Genomic DNA, 16,482 nt, shown 5'->3' with positions numbered 1-16,482 from the left:
TTGCGGGTACTTGGGCCTCCCACACGAGTGAGGCATGAGGGGGAACGCTGAGTGGTAGAAAATTTGTGTCAGCTCGGTGATGTCACAAATTTCCCACACAAATACATGTGAAAAAAGTGATCTTTTCAGCTAAAATTGAGGTTTGCAGGGGATTCTGGGTAAGAAAACGTTGGGGGATCCACACAAGCCATTCATCCCTGGAATCCCCTGGGTGTCTAGTCTTCAGAAATGTGTGGGTTTGGTAGGTTTCCCTATGTGCCGGCAGAGCTAGGTTTCAAAAACTACAGCTAGGCATAATCGTTGTCATCTAATGGGTTTTTTGCCCCCCGGGGGGGCAGATTGGGAGCTACTGCCCCCATCTTTCCCCCAGGGGGCACAGACAGGCTGTAATTGTTGCGGGTGGGGGTGGGGGCATTGGCATGCCTGTTTTGGGCAGCCCCACCCTAATTCAAATTTGCCCCAAAAAATCTCTGGCGACTAGTGGGATTTTTGCCCCCCAGGGGTGCAGATTGGGGGCTAATGCCCCCATCTGCCCCCGGGGGGGCAGAAAGCCTACTAGATGCCAGGGATTTTTTTGAGCAAATTTTAATTAGGGTGGAGGTTGCCAAAAACGGGCATGCCAATGCCCCCACCCGAATAAAAATGTTCCCAAAAAAATCCCTGGCGCCTAGTGGGCATTTTGCCCCCCCGGGGGGGCAGATTGGGAGCTACTGCCCCACCTGCTTCCCAGGGGGAGCAGGAAGGCTGCAATGTTTGCGGGGGAGGGGGTGGGGAAATGGGCATGCCCGTAGTGGCCTGCCCCAGTCTAATTCAAATCTGCCCCCAAAAAAACCCTGGCGTCTAGAGGTCTTTTTGCCCCCCCGGTGGGGCAGATTGGGGGCTAATGCCCACATCTGCCACCCAGGGGGGGATGAAAGTCCACTAGATGCCAGGGAGGTTTTGGGGCAAATTTTAATTAGGGTGGGGGCAGCCCAAAACGGGCATGCCACTGCCCCCACCCTAATTAAGAATTTCCCCAAAAATCACTGGCGTCTACTGGTCTTTTTGCCCCCCCGGGGGGCAGATTGGGGGCTAATGCCCCATCTGCCCCCCCAGGGGGGGCAGGAAGGCTGTCATTTTTTCAGGGGTGGGGGAGAGGGCATGGGCATGCCTGTTTTGGGCAGCCCCCACCCTAATTCAAATTTGGCTAAAAAAATCCCTGGCGACTAGTGGGCTTTTTGCCCCCCCGGGGGTGCAGATTGGGGACTAATGCACCCATCTGCCCCTCAAGTGGAGCAGAAAGCCTACTAGACATCAGGGGGGGCAGAAAGTCTATATTGGCCCAAATATATATGGGGGAGCAAAGGCCCTTTCCCAAGGGGCCGCTCCCCCCTCCCTGGTGTCTAGTGGGTGGATCCCTGCTCTGGGATCGCCCTCCTGGGGCGATCCCCAAGCAGGGATCCCCTGGGGAGATTCTCCCCTTTCCAATGATACCTCTACCGTCTTTCTACGTGCTCAGGGGGCTGAGATAGCCCCCTGAGAAGGTAGAAAGTGAAACTGAAATGAACCTAAAGGTTCATTTTAGTTTCGGTTTCTGTGAAATGACGACAGCGCGAGGTGCGCGCTGATCGTCCTTTCACAGAAACCAGGGAGGGGGCCTCGGGAGCTGGGGAAGCTCTTCCCCAGCTCCTGAGGCTCTGGGGGAGAAAAGGAAATCTCTCTGCTGTCTGCAGCAGAGGGATTTCGTGCCCCTGTCCTCATGACGGAATGGTTCCGTCATGAGCACAGGAGCACCGATGCACATGACGGAACCATTCCGTCATGAGCATCGAAGGGGTTAAATACCTTTCAACTCGTAATTCTGACCTGTGCGTAAACAGGTGTTTACGCACAGGTCAAAATATATTGACCGACTCACAATAAGGCCATTCTACCATAAAATATGGATCTCGTTTATGATTTGGCAGAGCGAGTGAAGAACCACAAATCCCTTCAACAAACTTTCAGTTCCCCAACCCCTCTTAGAAGTGGGGCAATCAATGGGTTTCTAATGGCTCCATCAGTGGTAATCCTTCACCCACCAGTTTGTCCACATAAGAGCTGCAAGGCCATAGGTTCGCTCAACTAAGAGTTGGGTGACCATCTCTTGATTGAGAAACATAAATAGGTTGCTCTGAAGGCAGTGTGATCACTGCCATGCCGGTGGGGTCTCACTTTAGGATGTGCTCTCCTCCACCAGGAAAGCCTCAGCCAAAGCCAGGTTCGCATCTCAATCTTTAAAGGTAGGGTTATTTGGTATATGTTAACGTTAGTAATGTTAATAAATGTTAGATCTTGCTCTCTCTGCAAGGTCACCACCAAATAATTTGCCTTTACCCTCCACTTTTTGCTGAATTCGTTTTTGTTGGCCTTCGGACGTTCCCACTGCTACCAGTGCTAGAGTGTTTGGGCTCTTTCCTTAAAACACACCAGAATTAGCTTACACCCAATTGGCATATTTAACTTACTTGAAACTCCCTAGTAAAGTGGTACTACATGTGCCCAGGGCCTGTAAATTAAATCCTAATAATGGGCCTGCATCACTTATTGTGCCACATACTAATGTAGTCCTTTCAACATGTCTCCGGCCTGACATTGTAGCCTGTGGGTGCAATTTTAAACTATCATTTCGACCTGTCAAAACAAACCTTTTGCCAGGCCCAAAACGTCCTTTAGAATACCAATAAGTCACCCCTAGGGTAGGCACTGGACAGCCCAGAGGGAAGGGTGCAGTGTACTGAAAAAGAAGAACATGTAATGTTAAGTTTTACAAGTCCTGCTAGTGAAAAACTCTTACATTCCTCCTTCACTACCACAAGGCCTACTTCTTCTATACGATAACATAGGAGTTATCTTAATAAATCTTATAAGTGTAATTTCCACAGGGGGAAAGGTAGCCAGACCATGCTTATTACCTGTGGAATTGTAATGAAAATTCTTAACTTAGAATGAAGTCGGAATTTTGAGAATGCCACTTTTACAAAGTTGCCATTTTCCTGCCCTAGCCATTTGGTACCTGCAGCCTGACTTAGGTCACTTGACTGGGTGTAGTTGATAGTTGGGCGTTGTATATTTCTTATAGAGAGCCACAAATAATAGGAGCGTAGGTGTGTCTGGATGGGACATCACTGGCAAGATGGGAGAGAGAAGCTGTACCCATCCCTACTTACACTTGAGCAGACTGTGTTCAGCCTCCGCACAACAGCTGCATACCCCCTGTGGTTAGTCTGGAGCCAGAAAGTCAAGGCACCTGTGCACTTCAAAGACATTCCTCTATAAGCTTCTGCTCACTTCAAAGGCACAACTGGGTATAAATACTGTACCTCAGACACCAACTCTTCAGTACTCTTCTGCACCTGTGGATACACTGCCATGAAGTAGGACTGCTGTGCTGCTGAAAAACTGCCCCTCTGCAGGACTGCGGCCCTGCTAAACTGCTACCTTGCTGTGCTGACCTGCTGCCTGCTGCCTGCTGCCCTCTTGCCTGGGTGAGAAGGACTGGGCCTGCATCTCGTGAACCCAAAACACCAGAGTGATTTCAAGGGCTAGTTGGCTGGCTTCCTGATCTGAAGCCTCAGGGACACAATTGGCTTCCAAGAACCTTGCACCTACACCAGGACTCCCCAGTCCAAGTTCCTTGGAAGTGGGCCTAAGGTGCTCTGCTAGCCGCTGTGGATCCAGTGGAACAAATTAATCTCCTCTGTTGTGTGGCGCAAACCCAAGCAGACCCCACAAATGCCTGCTACTGCATGAATCGGAACTGCTGCAAAAGTACCCACGACAGGGATACGGACAGTGTCCACTTCTCCTTCTCTGCCACTGGCAGCTGCCCCCCTCTCTCTCTCTTTCTTTCTCATCCTCTTATTCCTTCTCTTTCTGTCTCTGTGTCGCTCCTCCACTCTTGCTGAAAACCGTGGGGCAGATTTACAAGCCCCTTGTGACACTTTTGTGCCCCGTTGCGTCACTTTTGTGACGCAGCGGTGATGTAAAAATGTGGCCAATTTACAACATGATGCATCTAGGGAGATGCATCTAGGGAGATGCACCATGTTGTAAATCCCTGAGTAACATTATACCTGCGTCAGGTATAATGTAGGCAGGGTGGGCGTTCCCATGCAGGAAAGTCTCATAAAAGTAATGCAGTGAAATTTACAAGATTTGACTGCGCCACTTCTAAGACTTCACTGCATCAAAACCTTACGCCTGATTGAAGCAGGCATAAGGAGTGACGCAGGGTAGGGAGAATAGGCCTTAACATGCATTCCTGGAGTTGCATCGTGCTTGCAACACGACTTCAGCAATGCGTGACCTTTGCGCCAACAAATGCATCAGAATTTCTGACGCATCTGTCAATCCTTTCGCCATGGTGCGTCGTACTGTAAATACGGCGCATCCATGGTGGCGCAAGGGTATCACAGGCTGGTGCAGGGAAACTGACGCATCTCTACAGATTTCTTGTAAATCTGCCCCTGTGACTTCAACAAAAGGCTCTTACCCTCTCTCTCCTCTCCTTTCCTTTATTTGTTCCCCTGTGAAATGGATCCAAAAAAGAAAGAAACACTTTTGCTGGAGATGTCGTCTTTTTCTGACATTTTTCTATTCCAATGTGCAGCTTCGGGAAGGAGAGAAAAAAAAGGCTAAAAATGGAAAAAAATAAATACAGAACTAAATAAAGCAAGACAGAGTGGTCCCAAAGTGTCCAGATTAGTTTTATTCACGCACCCAAATACATTAGCGCCACTTTACAGAGTTTGCCAGTGAAGCATATACTTTTGTTTTCTCTCTTTCTTTGAACTGCATTGTTTTCCCTGGGTGGGGAAGTGCACCATTCCTGGAGGTATTGTATACCTGGTTGATGGGTGGAGTGGAAAATGTTTACTGTGATCCTTCTCAGCTGTTTTCTTTATTTTAGTTTGTAAAATGTGTACCGCAGCTCTGTGTTCAGGAATGTGGTCTTTTTAAACCGCACTGATTACCTTTTGTAATAATATAAGCAATGGACTTTAAAACGGGTCTTTTCTGGGACCTGCAGTCATGTCCATAACTTTTCAGGCACAAAACGCTAATTGATTTCTAATTAATGATTGTAAAAGCGTTAAGGTAATCATTTTGTTCCTGCTTACATTTCACATGCTTTACCTAATCTTGCACTCCATATGAGTGTTTTCTTTTTCCTGGATGTTGTTACTGTTTTTTGCGGGCAGCATATTACTCTTTGCTAGTGCATAATTTAGATTGAGTAACATCCAGGTGTTAATAATGGGCACAATTGTGTTGTAGCTGAAGGCAGAGCGAGTTTCTCTCAGTTTGGTAGTATGGTGTTCAGTGGAGGAGAGGATGTGGCACTATGGCCAGAGGTGCCGAATTTGAAACTGGGGAACCAGGTACAGCCTTCATGTACAGTCCACCAGACCACTCTCGAGAGGGAGCACACTCCCATGCTAGACCTTTGAAAGCCCCGCTAGACTTTAGAAGCCCTGGTGTCTTAGCACCAGCAGGTGGACCTTAGTGGTAGCAAGTGAGGGTTAACCGTGAAGGCCTGTCCACTACAATCTATACTGACGTTCACCTCCAGTCTTGCATACAGGCCGACAAAGGAGCACACCCTAGAGCAACAGTGACTGGCACAGTCCGCCTCACCCATTGGTACCTCCAATGGCCTTGTTTCAGGAGTAGTAGTGCAACTCACCAGGGATCAGCAATGTAGGATTTTCATGTTCACCAAATTCGTTTGCAAACTTCAAGGTCTCTCAGCTTCATGTGCTGACGGCTTTAGGGCCACTGGAATTATGCAGCAACGGAGGACAAAATTACGTCGTAGTGTTGACTAAATTAAGCAGCAAAAAAAGGTGTAATACGGTACATTTTCTGATACTTTATTATTTTTACATTTTTACACATACTAACAATCTCTGCAAAGATGTTGCTTCATTAGTACCAATGTAACATACAAATGCAGCAGTGTGAAAGTTGACCAGTAAACCTTTCTAAAGGGCCCTCTATGTCACAATCACACCAGTCAAATTGTTGTTGTAATCTTTGATCCATTTGAGCTTCAAACAATTTTTTGGTTACATTCGGCAGATTATGCAGCAGATAATGTATTATGTAGCAAATATGACAGAGCAATAAGGGTGTGGAAAACATTTGCAAACTAGAATATTGTGCCATTCATGTTTAAACTGCTCTTGTGGAAAAAGAGAGGAGAAGTGCTGATGACAGAAACTGCAGGGCTCAAAGACAAATCGCTTGTGATTCCACTTCTAAGCATATTTTGGGACATTCTTTGATTGGAAACGTATCCCACTTTGTGAATGTATTTGAATGTCAATAAGTCATATTAAACCTTAAATTAACATGTGTATCCATTGGTTGAATTAAATACCATAATAAGCTGTAACTGGTCAGTGAAATGACAAACAAATACTAGAAATTGGGATATTTTGCTTTTTTCTGGCCGCACCTCTGACTCCCCCCACTGACCCAATCCTCGAGTTATTCCCGCCTTCAGATTCTCCGCCCACTGCCTGAAAGTAAAGTGTGGATATGGTTACTTGGCCCAGCTTGCAGAGCAACATTAGGACGGACCCAAACACATGTGGCAAATGCCCCCAACCAATGTGGCCCAATGTCGCCCAATAATTCCTATTCTCCCTGCCCCCCCCCCCTCTCCCAACAGGGTCATACATGCAGAATGAATTCGTATACATCGACATGGTGCCTCACCGTTCAACTAATCCGTATTTCTAGCAGTGCAATGCATGCAATTTGGAGTTTTGTGGCCTTTCTTCTACGAAATATGCTTCCTCCACGCTTGGAGTTTACTTCCATGAAGACTTCGTTTCGGGCTTATCAGGACCTGAGTTTGGCATGCATCTTTTACGCCTGTCATTTGTTGCCGGGGAAAAGGATCACCTATATACCTTAAGGGATTTACAACACCCGGTTGGCCTACATTGCCTTGGATTGATATTTTGACGATTCATGGATTTCTTTAATGGATCGGTCGAACTGCTTCTAGCCTTGAAAAAGTCCTTTTAGGACGAAACACGTGTCGGCTGTTGTGTACATATTTCTGGATTGTTCAAGAAGATATATTAAAGAAACGTGCAAGTGCAAATCCAAAGCTATTGATGGACTCTAATTTTCTGACATGCTCAAACATATTGTGGATACCAGCTTCCCTGGTTTATTGTAATTGTCGTGTGCTTCAGCAATTGTGGCAAAAAGTTTGTGGAGTCCTGAGAGCCTTTTTTGTCTCATCTTGGATTTCCGTTTTATCCTCCTAAAAGCAGAGGCGGATGTTTTGCTTGAGAGCACCGTGAAGACTAATCTTATGAAATCTAACTGTTTTTCTACACTCTTTCTTTAAATGGATGTGCATTTACATGTTCTGGCAAGCTTCTGCTTGGTTCTTTGTTGTTAAAACTTCTGCGAAATCATTTACAGACAACGTTTTGTAATTTCACAGTGACCCACTATACATAGCATTTATGATTGAGAAAGTATATAAGATTGGCAAACATGCACTACAGCTCCTTCGCAGCGACTGGCTGCAGAAAGAAAATAAAAACGTTGTTTGAAATAAATGTGCTGATAGTAAAATCTGTTCTTACCTGGTACATCTGGGGCCCCTGGATATAGGAGCTCATTTTTCTCAGTCACTAGAAGATCACAAACACTGTAGCACTTCTGAAAACAAAACAACCAAATGTAGCACAATACCAATACTGTGAAATGGGAGGATGCCCAATCAGTGTTCGCAAAATGTAGTTCCTGTGTTACAGGTTGGCAAGCATTCCTGCTATTGCAATCCTGGTGATCGACAACAATCTGAACAGATACACAAAAGCAACACTGCTGCAGAATAAACACTTAACGTTACAGTAACCCTACAAGGGGAATAGACAGTATCGTTCTTTCCGTCAGTCAGATTCATTTGATCTACACCGGATTGGGACTTATTCCATCCTTAGCTTCCTGGAAGATCACCCTCTTTCCCTCTTTTCCGAATGCACAGTGATGGCTGCTGTCTAGGTGCACCTTGCCTCCAGGGGCGTGCTCTTGAAGGACACCACGTGCATCCCTTCGCATGCAGGTCCTGGAGACAATGAAGCAGGAGAATAGCGGTACCAGCTGGGATGTCCTTCCCGTTCACTTACAGCAGCGTTCACCCTGCACCCCATCTTGCATTCACGCGTATTACAAATATAAAGTTATCATGATCATTTCAGTGTAGCTCATTAGCATGTGCACATACAGTTATCAGAAACCATCTCTCTTGCACAGACATTCTTAAGAAGGGGATATCAATGTACATCACCCCTTGGGTACAACTACGGCACCCCTAATAATGTTGCCAAAAGACAGGATCTACGGCAAGAGGGTTGAAATGAATACACCTTCGAGACTATAGGATGTGGAGACCAACATAGAGGTCTCATCAACCCCATTTGAGGGTTCACAGAGGGGGGCGCTATAGAGAACCAGATTTCCAATTTGGCAGGATCATAAGAACCAGGGGCCGCCCACACTATTGCCAAAAAGGAAACTTGCAAGATAAAGGAAACAAGCATTGTCAACCCCTTTAGCTCTATATTGGCTTTGCCAATATGTTTGAGCCATGTTGTGCACCAGCGTGGCTGCTGTTCAGCATGGCTAAAAGTTAGTGGGGTAAATGACAGTGGAGTGGACTGTCGTAAACTGGAGTAAAGTGGAGTGTTATGGAGGGCCATAGACAAGCATAGAGTGACGTGGATTGGCATGAAGTGGAGTGGTGTAGAGTGTTGTGGAGTGTTGTGGAGGGAGTAGAGTGTCATAGAGTGGAAGCACATAGAGTGGAGTAGAATTGAGTGGAGTAGAGGGTCAGAGTGGAGTAGAGTGTTGCAGAGTGGAGTGGCATGGAGTGTCATGGAGTGGTGTAGAGCAGAGTGGAGTGACTTAGAGGGTATTGCCTAGATTGGAGTTGACAGTTGTACAGTAGAGTGACTTAGAGCAGAGTAGAGATTGTTGTAGAGTGAAGTGGCATAGAGTGGAGTAGTGTAGGAGAGTGGAATGGCATAAAGTGTTGTAGAGTGAAATGGTGTAGAATTGAGTGGCATAGAGTGTCAAAGTGGTGTGGCTTGGAGTGAAGTGGAGTGGCGGAAGTGGAGCGGTGGAGTGGAGTAGAAAGGGATAGTGTGTCATAGAATACAGTGGAGCTTAGTGGCATGGGGTGGTGTAGAGGCATTTGCGTAGAGTACCTTAGAGTAGAGTGGTGTCATAGAATGGCATAGCGTGGAGTAGATTGTTGTAGAGTAGAGTGTCATAGAATAGAGTAGAGCGTCATAGAGTGGGGTATCGTTTTGTGTAGCGTTATAGAGTAGAGTATCATTGAGTAGACCATAATGAAGTGGCATAAAGTACAGTTGTGCAGAGTAGATTGCCATAGCGTGCATTGGTTTTGAGTAAAGTGGTGTAGAGTTCATTGGCATACAGTGCAGAGAAGATTGCAATGGTGTGTAGTGGAGTGGCATAGAGTGGAGTGGCATAGAGTGCAGTGGTGTAGAAAGAAGTGGCATAGAGTAGATTGTTTCAGAGTAGAGTGAAGTGGCGTACAATGGAGTGGTGCAGGGTAGAGTGCAGAGGTATAGAGTGCAGTGTCACTGAGTAGAGTGGTGTAGAGTGCAGAGGAATGGAGTACAGTGCTGCAGAACAGAATAGAATGGTGTAGAGTGGAGTGATGCAGAGTAGATTAGCGTAGAATGTAGTGGCATAGAGTACATTGGCGTTGAGTGCAGTAGAGTGTCATAGAGTTGAATGGTGTAGAGCAGAGTGCAGTGCCATGGTGTGCAGTGTAACAGAGTACAGTGGCATAGAGTAGAGTGGCATAAAGTAATGTCCATTGAGTTCAGTGGCAGAGAGTGCATTCTTGCAGAGTGGAGTGTCATAGAAGTGCAGTGACATACAGTGCACTGGCATAGATTGAATTGGCATGGCATATAGTGACACAGAGTACAGTGTTGCAGTGGTGCATAGTAGAGTGGTGGGAGAATGCACTGGCATACAGTAGAGTGGTGTAGAGTGCAGTGGTGTGCAGTGCAGTGGTGCAGAATAGATTTTAATGGCATAAAGTGGAGTAATGCAGAGCAGAGTGGTGTAGAGTGTAGTAGCATAGAGTGCATTGGCGTAAAGTGCAGTACAGTGGTGCAGAGTTGAGTGGTGCAGAGTAGCGTGCAGTGGCATGGAGTGCATTGGAACATAGTAGAGTGGCATAGAGTAAAGTGACATTGAGTTCATGGGCTGAGAGTGCAATCTTGCAGAGTAGAGTGTCATAGAGCGCAGTAACGTAGATTGCAGTGAGGTAGAGTACATTGGCATAGAGTTCTTTAGCGTAGATTGCATTGGTGTAGACAGGAGTGTTGGAGAGTACAGTGGCATAGAGTGCAGTGTTGCATAGTAGAGTGGAGTAGAGTGCACTGGCATAGAGTAGAGTGGTGTAGATTAGGGAGGCATAGAGTGCAGTGTCATAGAGTGCAGTAGTGCAGTAGTGCACAGTAGATTAGAGTGGCATAGAGCAAAGTGACGTAGAGTGCATTGGCATAAAGTGCATTGGCATAGAGTGCAGGAGAGTGTCGTAGAGTACAGTGCTGCAGAGCAGAGTGCAGTGGTGCAGCATGAGTGGCGTTGAGTTCAGTGACAGAGACTACAGTGTTGCAGAGTAGAGTGTCATAGAGTGCAATGGTGTAGAATGCAGTGGCCTAGACTGCAATAGCGTAAAGTACAGTGGTGTAGAGTGGTGCAGAGTAAAGTGACGTAGAGTGTAATGGTGTAGGGAGTGGCGTAGTTGCAGAGTAGAGTATAGTGGCATACACTGCATTGATGCAGAGTAGATTGGCGTAGAGTGCAGTAGCATAGACTGTATTGGTTTTGAGTGCTGTGGATAGGGTGGCGGTGAGTGCAGCGGCATAGAGTATAGTGGCATAGTGTCCAGAGGGTAGAGTGGTGTGGAGTGGCACAGGGAAGATTTCAGTGGTGTAAGTGGATTGGCATAGAGTGGAATGGTGCTGAGTTGAATGGAGAGGTGTAGAGTAGATTATTTCAGAGTAGATTGTAGGAGCATAGAGTTCCGTGGCATAATGTAGAGTTTCGTAGAGTGCATTGTCGTAGAGTACAGTGGTGCAGAGTAGATTAGAGTGGCTTCGAGTGGATTGTGTAGAGTGCACTGGCTAAGAGTGCAGCGGTGCATAGTAGACTAGTGCAGGATAGCGTGCATTGGCATAGAGAGGCAGGGCCAGCTTTAGCACTGGTGGCGCCCTGTGAGACAATGTTTTTGGTGCCCCCCCCCATGACCACCTGCACAACGAATCCCGCACTACCACTACCCCTTATGTCACCATAACCACTCTCACTTAGATGCATTTAATTAGTTTTATAGAGTCACTCGTAAAAGTGAAGGGTGTCATAGCACTTTACATTGTACACAGGTTACTCAATCATATGTGTGTAAATCAATGTATAGGAAACTTTACATAAGACAGACTGGTAGAATTTATATGTCATCCATTCTGGTAGGCAGTAAAGTTTAGGAGGGCTTGGTCTGGAGAAACACAAACTCAGAATTTAAAACGTAAGACTATGGTTGGAGATTATCTTTAGTAATTGGAATTGTTTTCCACCCAAATCAACACTTTGTACAACATTAGAATATTGAAAGTCTGGGGAAAAAATCAATACACTCTAATCTATACTTGAAGTCTGCATTTCAGTTATTTGATGACAGTTAACATCTCACTGTTTTTTATTAGTATTTTAACTTATAAACTACAAGTAACAAAACGAAGTCTTTGAAAAAAGCAGTAACCCCTTGACCTATTTCCATTATTTTCACTTCACGATTTTCATGATACACATTCTTTGCAGCAGGCATATTAACCCTCTGTACTACCTTATGATGAATCAAAACATCCCCCATTCAAAACTTCCACTAGAGAAAACTTCTTTCTGTTTCCAGGAAGAACATCAATCACGGGAGTAGGCTTGACATTTTTATTGTGGGTTGAAATTTGCTGGACGTCAGGAACGCTGCAGTGGGTGCTTTTAAACAGAATATAAACTAGAAAACAGGCGCCCCCATGAAAGGTCAGCACCCGGTGCGGTGGCACCGGTCGCACCGCCCTAAAGCCGGCCCTGTTGAGAGGAGTGTTGTAGAGTAGAGAGGCGTTGGATAAACTGGCATAGAGTGGAGTATTGCAGAGTAGAGTGCAGTGATGCAGAGTGTAGTGGGATAGGGTAGAGTGGGGATGAGTAGGGTGCTGTGTTGTGGAGTGGTGCAGAGTAGAGTAGAGTGGGGTGGACTATGCATGGTGTGGTAGGAAGGACCCTGCCATTGCAGACAATACGTATTCATTTAAAATGACCATTACATTTGCACAGACATGCAGTTTTACTTGGAAAAAAAGGATACAGCAGAAAAACGATAATGTGTGGAAATGTCATCACCTAGTGTATTGATTTGTTTTGGTCCTATTTAAATATTTGTTTCCACCATACTTCCGAATTACCCAGAAATTTGCTTAATTTGTGGTTTCCATATTCTGAAATAGCTGCACAGTTCATTCACAAACATTTACATTTTGTTTTGTGCTAGAAAATAAAATAACTTTGTACAGCACCCCCCCACACACACACACACCCCTAGAGTAGCCAGTTAGAAAAAATCACCCTACAGCCTTCCTGTCTCACATGGGTCCCTGCAGGATTGTAACATAAATCCTCACACTTTGAAGTCAGAGGAAGAAAAGTAAACACCAGCTTCCTGGTAGACAGATCCTGACATTTGACCTCCGTTTTTGTAGGCACAGAAAATGTGACAAGATGAAAACAAGATTGTGTGTATTAGGTAATTTTGGGAAGTTTTTTTAAACCTCGCAATCTTTTTAACTTGAAAAAATGCAATTAGTATGGCGAGGGGCACTGCGACGGATGGAAAGACCGTCCGCCGCATTTCCACCGGTCGGATTGCCAGCCGGGCGGAAAAGGTATTGGTAATGGTGGCGGTGCCTGCAATATCAGGACACATGCCTTTCCATGGCGGAGAGTCCGCCATGGAAAGGCATGCAGGAAATCATCACGGGCCCATTGCGGGCCCATGAGGGGTGGGGGGTGAGGGTAGCTGCACTGGGGGGTACCATGGTAGCCCCCATCATTGACATGCACAAGATGGCAGTCACTGCGCAGTGCCTGTCACGTTGTGCATGGCAATGCACAGCATGGACTTCAACATTGCGGCGGGTGCTGCTAACAGCACCGCCCGCCGCAATGTTGAAGTCGAGGATGCGCCCGCCAGTGTGGCGGGCGCATCCTAATTTGCCTAGCGGGACTGCCGCAACTTCAGAGGTCGGTCCCGTGCTCTGTTGCGGTGGTGGGCGGACAAAGTCTGCCCGCCATCATAATAGGTCTCTAAGTATTTAGCATAAAGCTTCACACTTGCAAGCACAAGGCAAGCAGAGAGATCTGTACTTCTCAAAGTCTAAAGAGAATCTCTCCTGACAATAAATGTGAGAAAACCTGTGTAAAAGTAACTGGAGACTCAAAAAGTCCATCAATCAGAACACTACTTGAGTGCTCTGCAACATAGCTTCCATTTTCCCAATGCATCGAACTGAGACTGCGGTTTTCAACCTTGAACATCTTGCCATCCTGTTACATGATGAACAGAAGGCCTCGTTCACCTGTTGTTTCATCATGTTCACTGCCAGGTTTCCCTCCAGGCCTCTCTATCAGCAGTCTAAAACAGACAATATGCCTTTCTCCAACTAACAAAATATTAAAGGAAAACATGCTGCAAGAAAAGGAAAACCTGCTGGCAAAGCAAAATCCAGTTTAACTGAAGTCTCTAATCAGGCTAACTTTAACAAAGCATTTAATGTGCACTTCGACGACATGGTTATAAATGCACACATGGAACTTGAAAAAATAAAAGTAAAAAGTGAGGAAAAGAATACGTTTACATATGCAAATATAATTTGAAGTTAAAATGTAAAACCTGAATAAAGAATATATGCTTTAATTTTTAGACTAAACATTAGTGCACAGATTATAAATCTCTATTCTCTACAGTGAATACATTTCAGTAGCCATTTAAATGCATCACACACTTTAATAAGGTTAAGGCACACATTAAATGTATTGTCAAAACCACGTATAGAATTGCATTTCTGTGATGTGTAAGGGTGGAGTCTAAATTATACTGCTTCAATCTTCATCATGAGAATTTTGGTGGGCAGCACATTTCACTGCACGGTTCTCTGGGGTAAAAGCAAAGAGTTCGACAGATTCTGCACATACAAGCGATTTTTAATTGACGTACCACCAGAAATTAGAAAAAGCCTCTACATCCAGAGAAGCTCGGAGTTCTGCATGATTCCAAATGTAAACTTTGAGCCTGTGATCTCCAGTAAATCTTTTCACATTTGGTAAGAGCAACAAGTTCAGCAACTTGGGCGAAGCTCACAGTGTGTAACCAGTGCCTTCAACAATTTGATATGCAGTGCATACAGCGTTTCCTGCCACTAGAACATATTTATAATTTCTAAAGGCTTGATTTGGAGTTTGGTGGATAGAAGTTAAACCGTCGGTATAGTGGAGTAGTTTACTCCTTTGATACAGAGGGCCCTCTGGCCACCAAATTTAGAGATGTCTACCAGCCTAGCAGGCATCTCTTAGCATTGGCAGAAAGCACCTTCATGCCAGTTTTTGTCAATATATTAAATGCTGTGTCAACCTGATTGTACAGTGAGAGCCAAATTTCAATATTTTACTGCACCCCAATATTCAGCTCAGAGGTTCCACTCCCTTGAACTTGCTATAAGAGTCACCACCCTCTTCAACATCAGGTCCAACAAATATTAGCTAACTGGGACCACTCAATCACTGGGTTCGATATCAGGGGAAAAAGTGAAAGTATTATTACAAAAGTCTCAAATGTAAGCATTACAGAAAAATGCAGAATATGCCATGAATGCTCAGATACAGAGTACGTAGTCAGAAATCAGAATTATTCCAAATCTCAATAAGCATAAAATGTCATAAACAGCATCCCTTATGGAAAGGAAAGTCGCTAAATAAATGGACAGAGTCCCTAGTAATCGAACAGAGTCCTGTGAGGAAAACTAGAAGTTTCTAATAATCTGTCAGATTCACAACAAACACTAACAACATCTCTGGGAGAAAAGGAAAGGCTTCTAGCTTACCCCCAAAAACCAAAGTGTTTTTATATACAATTTACGAATACAAAATCAGCAAAAACTGCAAATTCAGCATGGCATGTGTAGCGATTACACATATTGAGCAAATCAGGATTTAGCTCTCACAATCACACACATGACACTAACCCATTTCTAAGGAAAGGAAAAGACTATCAGCCTTGGCAACAACAGTATTGTCCAGAGATGCACAACACAATATGAAACAATTTTCAAACAAGAACCCACACATTAGTGGGTCCACATCGGAATAACATCAGAAGTGTCCTTGAGAATAATACAGCTGGTATATGAGGAAAGCTTCGGTCACAATACCGTCTCTCCAAAGAAAATACCCAAATGGATCACAGTGTTCTGTGCTCTGTGCGGACTCTGGGGAGAGAAGAAATGCAGGGGGACATTGATTGGGAGGAGTAATGAGCAGGAACTAGATTAACCGAATACCAAAACAGTATATATATATTAATAAAATGTCTCTGAAAAACTGTAGAAAAACGATATTATTAAATACACTTCTAAATGTCTAATCAAATTGTTTCAAGTGCATCATTAATAATTCTGCATTTATGACTAGAATCATCATAAAAATCAATAGAATAAAAAAAAATTGTCACACAAAATTGCACATTTAGAAAACTCTACCACAGTATTGTCCGTGAAACCTTTAACAAGTTTTTGCATTTTTAGAAACAAATTCCCGAAGTGGACAAAGAACTCCAGGGGCAGTTGGCTGACCTCGTATTAAGGAACACTGCAAGCTGCTAGAAGCGCCTTTTCCTTGAAGAGCCCAGCTGACCAGTGCCAACTGGACCCTACTGGTGGCTAATGCCAGAGTGATTCTTGACGCCCATGTGTTTTTCCTAACATTCTGGGACCCTTGGTTGTGTCAAAGGATACTCCTCCTAACACAGTGGTCTTCAGATTTGGGGGTTGCCCCCTAGGGGTTCCTAAATTGATCCTGGGGGAGGGGCACCAGGCTCTGGTCAAAAGAAGCATTATGCTTATAACAGTGCTTTGTTTTAAGGAGAAGAAGTGGACAGAAGTAAGCGGCTCTGTGATGGGCCATCACTAACATATTTTGTCAATTATTTCCTAGCTAGGAGTACATGTTGTTAAAAAGGAAGGGACTCCAAATATTCTTCCAACCCTCCCACCCCCATTTATAATAATCACAATGTGGTTACCTTTACACATTAGAAAGGCCTGCTTTACCAAGATA

Source organism: Triturus cristatus, chromosome 1_2, assembly GCF_964204655.1.
Source record: "Triturus cristatus chromosome 1_2, aTriCri1.1, whole genome shotgun sequence".
NCBI classification, from domain to species: Eukaryota; Metazoa; Chordata; class Amphibia; order Caudata; family Salamandridae; genus Triturus; species Triturus cristatus.
Note: the sequence above shows the minus strand (reverse complement) of the source record.